This window comes from Benincasa hispida, chromosome 9 (genome assembly GCF_027475165.1).
Source record: "Benincasa hispida cultivar pf3 chromosome 9, pf3_genome.v1.1, whole genome shotgun sequence".
Taxonomy (NCBI): domain Eukaryota; kingdom Viridiplantae; phylum Streptophyta; class Magnoliopsida; order Cucurbitales; family Cucurbitaceae; genus Benincasa; species Benincasa hispida.
Window position 1 is genome coordinate 10401606 of NC_143486.1, and position 13429 is coordinate 10415034.

Sequence of the window (13429 nt, forward strand, 5' to 3'; positions counted from 1 at the left end):
ATTCATATATTCAATAACAACTTATTGAATTTTTAGAATAAGTTTATTGTTTACAAAGCACGAGTTTTAGAACATAAAACTCAACATCAAATATGAGAAAAAATATGCACGATTATCTTTAATTCTAAATGGAAAGGTTTAAGCTTTAAGATATTAAAGATTATCTCTTAAAGTGAATTTATTTTAATAAGATTAATAATTCACTTAGAAATTAACTCCTAGTTAAAAGACCAATGAATTAGAAATAAAAGTTGACTAAGACAACTCTGCTTAAGGATTCTTCTGGCTAGGCTCGGGTATTTAAGATGACCGTAAAGGGACACCTCTACCTGGAAACTTAAATTATTCTCATATGGGTAAACTTTTTAAGTTTTGGAATTTAAATATAGTGATTATATGTATATATATAATTGACTGAATTCCTTTATGACAAGGTTTGAAAGTTATGCACAATAGCTAATTACTCTTCATAAAGCTAGTTTGGATTTAATACACCTGAAGTTGCTTAAATCAATTAGTACTCATTGTTTTTGTCTTGCACCTGTAGTTGCACATATTTTAAATTAATAAATGCTTATAAACTAATAAGTATATATCAAACATGTTATGCTCTTCTATTACCGGTTTGAGAAAGAAAGTTTGAAACATTGTGATGAATATTTATTTATCTAATATCTTTTGAGGTTGAATAAAACTTACAAGCAGATGTTTCTTTGAAAAATAATGAATTTTGACAAAATAGTATAATATCATTTCCTGAAGTGAATGTTCCAATAATTAATCATTGAGGTCGGTAATAAAGGAGAAGTTATTATTCTATTAAAATTACACACATATAATCTTTTGAAGAAAATTTTCATTTTCTAAATGTGATGCAAAAGAAACAATAAACTTGTACCTATTGTACAATAAGAGTCTCTTTGAAAAATTAAAATCCTTACTAATAAAAAAATTGATGTGGAAGCAAACTTTGAGAATTTATTTGAATCTCTCCAAGACATCATAACTTATCATTTTAATACGTAAATATGATATTAATTGGACGTTACAAGTTTCTTAGAAGCTCCTGATTATTGGTTTTGACCCAATTGTATGTGAGATATTTAGATTACTTTTAAATCTCATGAAGAGAATAAGAATAAATAATATTTATTTTTTGCATATAGTACATCTATGCATATTATACTTAAAAGTAGTTTTCAAAAATTCAAATTCTTGAAGTGAAAAATCAAATATGATATTAAGTCCTGTCGATTTGATTAAAGATTTTGAAAAAGAAAATAATATTTTGCCAGATGAGCAAAACTGACAATTTATATACTTTATTCTCTTGTAAATCAAAGAGAAGTTTAGTAAATTTGGAAGGTATACATTGTAATAGATATAATCTAGAAATATTGATAACAAGAATAATATATGGTATCTATATACTATATTTATTGTCTTCTATGGGAAATGCATGTAGAAAAGTTATATTTTTCCTTCTAAATTGTATTTTCACATATTTATGTAGTTGGAATATATGTAACAATGAACCTGAAGTTCATTGATCTAAACATATTCCTTTGACATGATGAGTCATTTTGGGTCAATAGTAAAAATAATTATTGAAAATATACATTGCCATCCATCGAAAAACTAAAAGATTATTTCATCTAATAAATTGTCATGGTGTCGTGTTCCCAAGAGATTAATTATCAAACGCTCACTAGCTAAAATTGAAATTGAACCGTTTCTACTTTTGGAATAGATTCATGGTTTAATGGTTTTTGTTGACACATCTAGTTGATGGTCACATAGATACTTATTATTTTGTTTTGATAATGCTAGTGAGTTTGTATTCCAAATATTTGATAATTGATTGGGATAAGTGTTGAATATCGTGTAGCTTATGTTCAAATAGTAAAACTTCTAGATCTGTATGAGATCATGTTATTTTGTATGCTCGACCAATGAGTAACCAACTTATGGCCAAAAGCCAAATATATTTTATATGCAAGATATGTTGTAAATGTTTAAATTATTCCACAACAACAATTAAGATGATGAGAAATTAAAATCTATTTTAAATTTGATTTTGCATCAGTTAGTTACTTTGAACCCTGACGGGTGGATTATTTACTATACAATTTAATTGTTATTAATGAGACAAAAGTTTCAACATTAGGAGGAGGAGTTAAGGAAAAGTTGAAAAAATAAATTAAATAAAATATTGTCTCATTTTGATCATCATACAACTCACTTTGAACTAGAAGTTCAAAAGATAATTCATTTGTAAAATATTGCAAATGAATGTTAGATGTATTTATAGAGCATTTACAGTTGCAAGAAAGTGACCAAATTATATCCCAATGCAACAAATCATTAATACTAATGAGTCTGCAATACGCATGAAGCGTGATAGACAGATGAGTTTCAAAGATAAAGATCCTTGAAAAAAAAGTAGTTAATCAATGACTCAGTTAAGAATATGGATATTCCAGAAAGAATCCTAAATATGAGTACTCATGAGAATCTTGAAGTAAAAGACGATAGTAAAGAGATCTCGATAAATTATATGTCATGACAAGAAAAAGATGGAACCATACTCAAATAAGTTGACAACATTTTTGCATACAATGTTACTCACGATATTATTTATGAAAATGAGTATTATATACTCGATATATTGAAAAAAAATGTCGCGACATAAAAATGATTGATTTATATAGAATCCAATAGAAATAAATTCATTTTCCAAATCGTGAGAACTAGTAGTTCAGACATTAGAGAATGTAAAATATATGGGATACAAGAGAGTATTTGTAAGAAATACAAATAGAATGAGTTCATAATATATAAAGCGAGACAAGTTCCACAATAATTCTTGCAAAGAACTGATATTAATTATGAGGAGACATATTATCCTATAGTGGATGCAATATCATGAGATATTTAATTTATCTAATTGTGCATGAAAAGTTTAACATGCATCTTACAGGTTTGGTTATTGTACATTTATATGAATCTCTTAATAATATATCCCTAAAGGATTAAATCAGAAACTCCTGAAGAGATTTCAAAGGCAATAGAGTTTCTTAAAAAAGAAATTGAGATGACAAATTTTGCTTTAGCTTACAAATAAAGCATAAAGCAAATGAAATTGCATTAATTTATACATAAAAGGTCTTATATGGACCGGTCACATTACCATGGTGGTTCATTCACTTAGTCTGAAAAAAAATTATATTATCTAATATCAGAAAGATAATGAAGAACTTTAGGTCCTGAAGAACCATAATTTTAAGAAATAAGTGCACTTATATCTTTTCTAGTTTATACGCTACCTTTCCAAAAAAAGATATTGGAGTAGAGTTAAACAATAGGAGATCTTTTATATCATGGCAGCTTACGAAGTTTTAATCCCAACAGTAGACCTTCATCTGAGAAACTTATGGACGTACAACACGAGGCATACGCACGCGTCTCAGAGGCTGGTACACTAGATGCGTTGGATTCTAACAACGTGTTGATGAGAGCCGTCTTAGTTTCCTGATGGAGTGACAACAAGTCATCTATGTTGAACACTGGTAAGTCTTTTAATTCTTCTATCGTTTTCGATGAACTTAGAGAAGTATCCACTTATTTTATTGTGTTGAGAGCGTGATAGGCAACAACCTCTGGCATTTTCCTCGAACAGCGGTCGTAGAAGTTTTCTGGAAGGAAATCTGTTATAACAGACAGTTCGGTGAGTCAGTCCTTGCAATCCATACTCAAATCTCTCCATTGGTTGACGTAGTCGATGATCGACTCCCCTTTCCGCTCCTTGACATTTGTCAGGTCCATCATGTTGATAGTGTGCTTGATGCTGTAGAAGTAGTTCAAGAATTCTCTTTCAAGTTGCTCCCAACTATCGATTACCTCAGGCTCTAGGTCAGTGTACCAATCAAAAGTGTTTCTTTTCATGGTTCTGACAAATTGCTTGACTAGCAGATCTTTTCTGGTTCTCGCGTTCTTGCATGTTTCAACAAAGTGAGCAATATGTTGCTTTAGGTTGCCCTTTCCATTAAATTGTTGGAACTTCGGGGGTTGGTACCCAACAGACATTCTCAAGCTGTTAATTCTCTAGGTATACAACTTGGAATACAAAAAAGAGGTCTAAGATGGGTGTCCATACGGAGTCCTAATAGAGGTCATATCTTGCAGCTGTTGGCCCGACAAAGGGGTAACAAAAGTTGATTGCTGCAATTGGTTTTCCTGCAACACGGTCTTCCCCTTGTAATTTGTTTTGACAGTAGGGATTTGGCTCAATTCAGCAACTTCTTGAGTCTGCATTTGTTTTCTTAAGGCAACGATCTCATAATCTCGCTCCTCAACAACTTTCATTAGAAAATTTATCTTTCTTTCCATTTTTCCATGACCGTCTCGGTTGTTACGTCCGCCATCAAGATAAAAATCACATCTGGTTGTGATTCCTTCTTTGACTTGCTGGAGGTAGAAGTAGAGTTGTAAAATAATGAATTTTCCTTGATGACAATCTTGCCTTTAGAAGACTCTTTCATCTGTTTTAAGATGTTATGCGCGACGATTGAACTTTACTTTTGCTCCTTCATAACTTCCTTTGAACGACGATAGGTGACAAGTCCCATGTAGGAGTCGCTTACAACAGTTACTTTAAATGTAGCTTTCTTTGATGCCATCAATTTGTTTGAATTTTGAAAGAGAGATGGGAGGTAGAGATGTCCCACTGGACGTGTCAATTTGTTCGCACGAAGTTTCTGAAGAAACTTGACTCGTGGAGTTGAACTAGTGTTGATTTGATGCAATGTGGTTCCATTTCTAGTACTTGATCATCTGATACTGTCTCAATTGAATGCATACGCTTGACTTATGGAAGCAGAGTGCGTGATGTTTTTGAAGTCAGATTCTTGGAAGAAACTTTGAGTCTTTAGGAGACTTGTATCTTCAAGGGATGTGCAACTTCAGAGTCAGAGAGTCTTTTGATTGTAGAAATTCTCTCTATGCTGTCTAGAGTGTAGAATTGTCAACCCCACAAATGAAGAGACCAATCCGTTGGACTCTAGCCTACTTTGACATTTGGGTCAAATTAAACCCATTTGTGGGTTCAACTGGACTTTAGCCTAAATTATAATATTAAATTGGGTCAAATTAATTTCACTCAATCCAATATTTGTGATGAAAACAAGTGGCATCATCGAAACTCATAAAATTATGTCTTCAACTTCAATTTGGGACACATGTCAGCTTCTAATTGTTTCCAAATTTGTGTGTCCCAAATTTGATGATTCGTAATTTCATCATTGTTTTGAGAAATGACATAACAATTTGTGATTAACACAAAATTTCTCATTCAACAATTAGTCATCTCCAATTTATGGTATTATGGTCCCAATTGTTTGCACATATATTATGAAGAAATAAACATTAGACAAATTAAGGTCTACACCTTTGTTCACCTTCTAAATCTATAAGGATGAACAGAGAAAGCAAACCGTAGACTCCTATATTTATCTGAAATTTTATTTCATCATTTTTATATTGGGTAATTTTGTATTTCTTTCACTAAAATCCACCAACTCTTAAATAAAAACAAACAAAAAAAGTTTCATTTCCTTCTTTATTTTTAAATAAAAGAAATTATTTTTTTTAAAATTTTTTTCATTTTAGGGAGAATAAAATTTTGGTGTCGTAATTTTCATATTTTCATAAGAAAAAATGAAAAATTTTCTTTTTCCATTTTTTTTCCATTTTTAGCAGAAATAAAATTTTAAAGTTTCATTTTTGTAGGATAAAATAAAAGTTTTGTTTTTTGTTTTTTTTTTTTTGTGTGAAAAAATTATAGCTAATCAATTTCGAAACGATCTAATTATGATAAATATGTTTTGAATCAGTTATTATCAATTATTTTCTGTTATTTCTTCCTTCTAAATTTGATTTGATTTATTTTTTCTTAATCAAGAAGGGTTTGAATATTTAAATTGGAGGTTGATAATTAACACATTCTGAAGACAATACCTACATAAAAAACCCTCGCCATTTTCTCTCTCAAAATTTCTTGTTTCTCTCATTCTCCATTTTTTTTTCCTAATGATTTTTCTTTCTAAACAAATGTATTTTTCTCCCTAAAAGCACATCAACACACATTTTTTCCTCACTCATTCTCCTATAATTTTTTTTGAATGAATACTTATAATCCAATTTAAAATTTTAATAGTTGGTATAAAATTTATAACTATAAAAAGAGAAAAATATATAAAAATATATGGATGAATAAAATTAAAATATGATGCTAATAAAAGTTGTGAAATAAAATTGATATAAAAGTGGCATAATAACATATCTTAATTATTAGTTAATGGGACAATTCTTTGATAGCTTTACAAAGGTAGTGACTTTAGGAGGCGAAAAACAAAGAAAAACCAACTCTTTTTTTTTTTTTTATAATTTTTTAAATGAACCTTCTTGTGTAAAGGGAAAATAATTGTTAATTATTTACTTATTTTTATAAATATTACATTTTATCCTCTAATTTCTAATTCACATCATTATGAAAAAGAGGAAAGAATAATTAAAATAGGAGAAAATATACCTTATATTAGGAAATAATCATAAATTTATTTTATTTTATTAATTAAAGAAAATGGAAAAAAAGTCTGGTACCGCAACAAATAAGAGAAAATTTATATTATAGAATAAAATTACGAAAAGTAAAGAAATTAGAAGATTAAATAAATATTAATAATCTCTCCCTATATATTTTCTAACTCCTTTCTCTATATCTCAGTTTCCCCTAATTCTTTCGTCCATATCTCTATTTTATCTAATTTTTTTTTTCACATTTGGCATATCTTTGACAGAGAATAATAGAAAAAAATATTAGTTTTTAAAGTGAATTTTTATTCTTATTTTTTTTTAAAAAAAATAAGTTTGTTTAGTACGTTGTTAAGATTTTTTTGTTTTTTACAACACATGCACAAAATCTTTTGATTGAAAAAGTCAATTATAAATGTTTAAGACCAATCATAAATCTAAAAGGAACACCCACAAAAAATAAAATAAAATAAATCTCAAGCAAACACTAAAAGGGAATAAAATTACAAAATTATTTTATTTTATTAATTTAAGAAAATGAGAAATTGATCTATTAACATACCCTTGTACTTGACCGTACACCCAATAATTTATTCTGTCAACAACAAATAGAAGCAAATACCATAATATTAAATTAATTTAATAATTTTTCTTTACATATTCTCTAACTCCTGATTCCATATCTCAATCTTCCCTAATTATCTTATTTTTCTTTACATATTTTCTAACTCCTCATTCCATATCTCAATCTTCCCCTAATTATTTGTTCATATCTCTGTGCCTTAATTTTTCAATTTTCTTCTCCATCGTGATTCCCACTTTGTCACTATGATTGGAAGAGAATAATTATATATATAAAAAATTATTTTCATGTTGCAAAAATGGACGAGAGGACTTACAACAAATGCACAGAAAATATATAAAGGGTTCCTAGGAAATCACTGAAAATTAGTTTAAATAAAAAAAAAAACAATATTTTCCCATTCTAGGGTGTGTTGTACTCCCATGTCTTAACGTCGATTCCTCAAATCTCTCGACCTCCACTTTTATACTGATGAAAGTAGCAAAAGGGAGAATAAATATAATAAACAATTTCAATCTCAACATGTATATTTTGGGTACCATCCATAATTGAAGTCTCCTTACCATAGAGTTACAAATAGACGAAATTTGAGAAAATCATCATAAACATATGTGGTGTTGCATCAAAAACATCAAAATTCCTAAAAGAAAACAAATACAAAAATGAGTGATTATACATTGATTATTGGAAGAGATATAACCCTCTTTGTAGATTTGCACTAAAGTGTGTTTTATTGAAAATGATTTGACTTGTGATTGATCTTTTTATAGGGAGGAAGTTTTTTCTCCAAAGGTTGCAATATGAAGAGATATAAGGTTTAAAAAATTTTAGGTTAAAAATTTGTGTAAAATTAAAGGAAGAAAGATATCTTCTTATATAGTTAGGATTTTGCCATGAGGTATGAGTATCCATGTACCGTCAGTATAAGATCGAAAAGAATGCATATAAGACACATACTTACCATGGAAGAGTGTGAATGTGAGGGTAAAATGGACATTAATAAAAAAAGATAGGGGTAAAGAGGGAAAAGTGAAAGTTCTCTCCACTTAGTCCCTTTAATATAGTAGAGATATATAGATAAATGAGAAAATTAATTAATAACTATTAAAAGACAAAACTAACCCCAAACAAACAAAAAATATGAAGTAATTAAAAGGAATGGAAAATTCAAATCTTAATAACCATTTATATTTTTCAATAAATAAAAAATGTATGAAAAATACATTTTTTGGCTATAATTTTGGATTAGGTTGCATTTAGGTTTCCACCATTCGAATAATTTTACCTTGAAGTTTGTTCTTAGTAGCACTCTAAGTGCCTCCATTATCTTTTTCTTATGTTAATTATGGACATAAAACTTAATGACACCTATTCATAATTAAAAAGTAATTTTTCTAATTCTTAAATTATTAATATTGTTGTTTTCAAAACTTATTAGAGAAATATCGTTGTTTTGAAATTTATTAGAGAAATATTGTTGTTTTTGGAATTTGAGGCTAGAGGTCGAACGTTGAGAACTCGACTAATGTGGAGGTCGAACGTTGAGAACTCAACGAACAAAGAAAAACTTGGAAACAATACATAAGCCGAAACTTCAACCCTTGACAAGGGAAATCTCGCGAATCTCGCTTAGGTTGTCGAAGGTTGAAGTTTTGACACACATCCACCCTCGAGATTGCAGGTTTATTACTTTTCTTTTTCTCTCATAGAGGAAATAAAGTAATGAGATGGTATACTATATGTATCTGTGTACTCGAGCTGCTTCTAACAACCTATGCATTTTGTTATCATTTCGAATTAGATGGAGGCTTGTGGGATTGACGTGGGGGGGTGGGGATAGCTATATTTCTGGGAGCGAACTCTAGGCGAATATGAAGCACATGGATATAAGTTATGCCTTGGAATGAAAGGCAATTCCAAATTAGCTTTGTCTACGAACAAAAAAGTAGATCCATAATCAAAAAAGTGTTTGTGATTGCTCCAGAAGAAATGAAAGCTAGTAATCATTAATGGAAAAATAACAACAATAACAGAGAGAGCGGGATATTGAGAGAGAGCGAGAGTGAGAAAGCGAGATCTTAGGAGAGAACGAGCGCGAGAGCGAGAGTCTTCACTTTATTTGAACTTTCCATAGAAATATATATAAAAAAAGAGAAAAAAGAGCTAATAATCATACTATAATTGAATAATCATTAGACTATAATTGAATATATTAGATTATTATGCTATAATCGAATAATCAATAGACAATAAATTGAATATATTAGATTATTATACTATAATTGAATAATCATTAGTCAACAAATTGAATATATTAAATTATTATACTATTATTGAATAATCATTAGACAACAAATTGAATATATTAGATTATTATACTATAATTAAATAATCATTAGACAATAAATTGAATAAATTGAATAAATTGAATATATTAGATTATTATACTATAAATTGAATATATTAGATTATTATAATGTAAAACTTTATTGATTACAAAAAAAAAAAATTGAATATACAATAGATTATTATATAAAAATTGAATAAACAATAAATTATAATAAAAAAATTGAATACACAATAAAATGAATATATAATAAAAAAAATATTTATTATTCAATCCCTAACTATCTGGAGTCCGTCTTAGTAACGAAGGACACTTCCTTCGATTATGCCATCCACATCGTTGTCGAGTAGCTGGTTCTGTCCAATCCATCTCGTTATGATAACGTGAACTTTTCGGGTGTTAGTTTATGTTTATCGTGTTGGGTGTTAGTTTCAAATTCAAAAGTTCAACAAAGCAATTGAAGATATCAAAGGAATAAATCGGAGCTGTCTAAGTTTTTTTGACAACATTAGTTTAGAGCAATGGACTTGCACATGATGGAGGATTCAGATATGGGTGGATGACGACAAATCTATCAGAGTGCATAAATAGAGTCCTCAAAGGAGCTCGAATGTTGCCTATAAATGCTCTTGCTCAGATAAAATTCTTCAAATGCGTGAACTATTTCGAGAAAAGAAGAGCAGAAATAAGGGATGCATTGGAGCGTCAAGATAAACCCAGGACCTGTTGATCCTGATGTTTTGTACGACTAGTCCATTGATCGATCATATGTTGTATGGCGAGATCATACTACTGGAGAAATATCTTGCAAACGTCGAGAGGCATGATTTATTCAGTTGGACTGGCATCTGATCACAGCCTTGGTCCAGAGATGGAGGCCCGAGACGCATACATTCCATATGTCTGTTGGAGAGTGCACTATCACTCTACAAGACATAGAAGTGTTGTTGGGGTTACCTGTTGACGGTGAGCCGGTCACCGGAGTGATGTACGATGACTAGTTAGAAGTTTGTCAACTGTACCTCGATGTGACCCCACCTGCCGACAAGATTAAAGGATCGAGGTTAAGTTTAATATGGTTAGGAACACAATTTCTTGAGCTCACAGATGATGCAGACGAGGAAATCGTCATAAGATATGCGCGAGCATATATACTACAAATGATGGATGGAAGTCTGTTTTCAGATAAATCAAGTCATTTTGTTCATTTGATGTTCCTGCCACTGTTAGCCAACCTCCATGATGCGGGGCGATATTCGTGGGGTGGAGCATGCTTGGCATGGTTGTTTAGACAACTATGCAAAGCAACAAGACCTAAGGTTCGAGAGATAACTGGGCCTCTCATACTTTTGCAACTATGGGCTTGGGAGCGATTTCCAACAATGGCTCCACAGCTACATCATGTTAATGACGCTTGGTTAGTTGGACGAGCCTACGGTTCTCGGTATGTTGTTTTAATAAAATTTTATTTTTATATCACTGATCTAGTTAATTTAAATTCTAAATTATCAATTTAAAAATTTAGGTCGAGAGACAAAATTTGTGTGACTAGGACAGCCACACATGTAGTCAACCAGTATAGATACATGTTTGATCTGCTTCAACCTGTACAGGTACATTACACTAAACCTAATTGATTATTTTATTCCCATTTTTATTGTATTTGTCTTTAATATTCTCTAATATAATATTTTGTGTTTCAGGTTATTTTGGAGCCGTACAAAATTATTGTACATACTTTGCCTATTTTTTGTACGAATGGTCAAAACATATGGCGGACGATGAGTAGTGACAACCAAAGCTATATGGAAGAAATTCATTATATGTACGATATACCTATTGTTCCTCCACCAGCTCCTAGACGTAGAGGACCTGTTCGGGAAGAGGATGAGTTTGATGAGGTTGCACATAATGTGGAAGAGTTGACCTTATGACGCAGACGCAGAGTCAAACTGATTACGTTAGTCCGATGATGATGATGCCAGCATTTGGTTCAGGACATTATGACTCAGAGGCTGGTCCTTCGTCTTCATACGTGCATGGACATGGTCGGGGTCGTGGAGAGCATAATGAATATTTATATTATGAAGCGCCTACAGAGGTACCAGAGCAACATCAAGAAGAACCCGAGCAGCCTCAAGTTCGAAGTCGATGACGACAACCAGCTCGAAATCGACGACGTTCGCCTTGTGGGACACATTAATTTTTGTAATTATTTTTATATAAATGAGATATTTAATTTACATTTTTTTTTTTAATTTTTATGAGTTATTATTTTTTTAATTTATTATTTTTAGAGTTTAAATAAAATAATAATATTTTTAGAACTTTTTTTATAAAATGAAAAATTAAAAAAAGAAGAAGAAAGGATTAGAAAGAAGAAGGTGGAATGTGTAATAATTAAAAAGGAAAATTTGTACAGTATTCTCGCTCTCTATCAAAATCTTGCTCTCACTCTTGCTCACGCTCTCGCTCTCGCTCTCTCTCAAACTCTCGCTCTCTCAAACGCTTGCCGTCTCTCATAATCTCGCTCTCGAATTTGATTGGGAAGTTTAGTGGCAAGAAGAAGGAGATTCATTAGCTCGTTATTTAATCAGACTTGTTGAGATGACAGAATCCGTTTGAAAACAACAATATTTTTCTAAAAAAACACTAGGTCGAATTTTGAACCCTCGACTTATTTAAAACAACAATATTTTTATAAATAGTTTGAAAACAACAATATTTTCCTAAATAGTTTCTAAAAGTACAATATTTTTTTAATTTTCCCGATTCAAATCACACATATTTGTCGGCATTTTTTAATCTTGATATTACTTTCCTCAGTCAAGTCATTATTTTATATCTACAGAAACTTTACCATATATACCTTTCCAAAGTCAAGTCTTCTTAATTTTGATATCATTTTCCAAGTCGAAGTCAAGCTGTCAAATCATTCTCCGACGTCAAAAACAAGTTATTAATCTTTAACAAAAAAAAAAAAAAGAAAAAGAAAAAATCTCATCAAGCGTAAGTTTTTTTTTTTTTTTTTTAAATTAAAAAAAGTAAGAAAAGAAAGTGTTTGTCAAGCTACTAATTATGTGTAATACAATTATTAAAATTATATAACCAGGCATAATTTTAAAACAATTTACTAAAATTTACTTATTTTAGAATAAAATAATAGGATTTTTTAGTATAACAAGTGTGCAATAATAGGACTGATTTTATCTAATAAATAAGAATATAAGATATTATATATATTATGTACCATTTTTAGAAAGCTTGTAATGTACAATATATAAGGTTATTGCAAAAAAAAAAAAAAAAAAATACAATTTATAAGGCATGATTCCAATAATATCATCCGGATTATGTACACATAACACTCCTTTAATTTTCATGGTATATTTAATGAAGATATTAGAAGAATATTCATTTTAATTTTATAGTATGAGAAAGTTATTAATAATTACAATAACCACTATCTTAATATAACATTATCAAAATGAGTATAATTTAACTTAGATATATTGAAAAGTCAGTAGTTCGATCTCATATTTTCTTTTAGCACAAAATTAAAAAAAAAATCTAAAAATCTATTAGTCATTTTTCAAAGTTGTCTATTAATAATAGAAATCTTAAAGTTTATAAACTAAACTTGAAATTCAAGTTTTAACATATTTAGAGAATAGTATCATAGAAATAGTTTATATTTCATTGAGGTCGTCCGTAGTGTTAACTAAAGGATTAATGGACGATAACAAGTTTACATTATTAGTTGTTTAACTTTTTTTTTTTTACTTTAATTTTTGGAAAGGTACTTTATGTTTGAATTAGTAAGACAAAACGTATGCCTCACGCCTTCCCAATTTCCCATTATTCAATTTCCAAACATTTTAAAATTAAAATAATTGGAATTTTTCAAT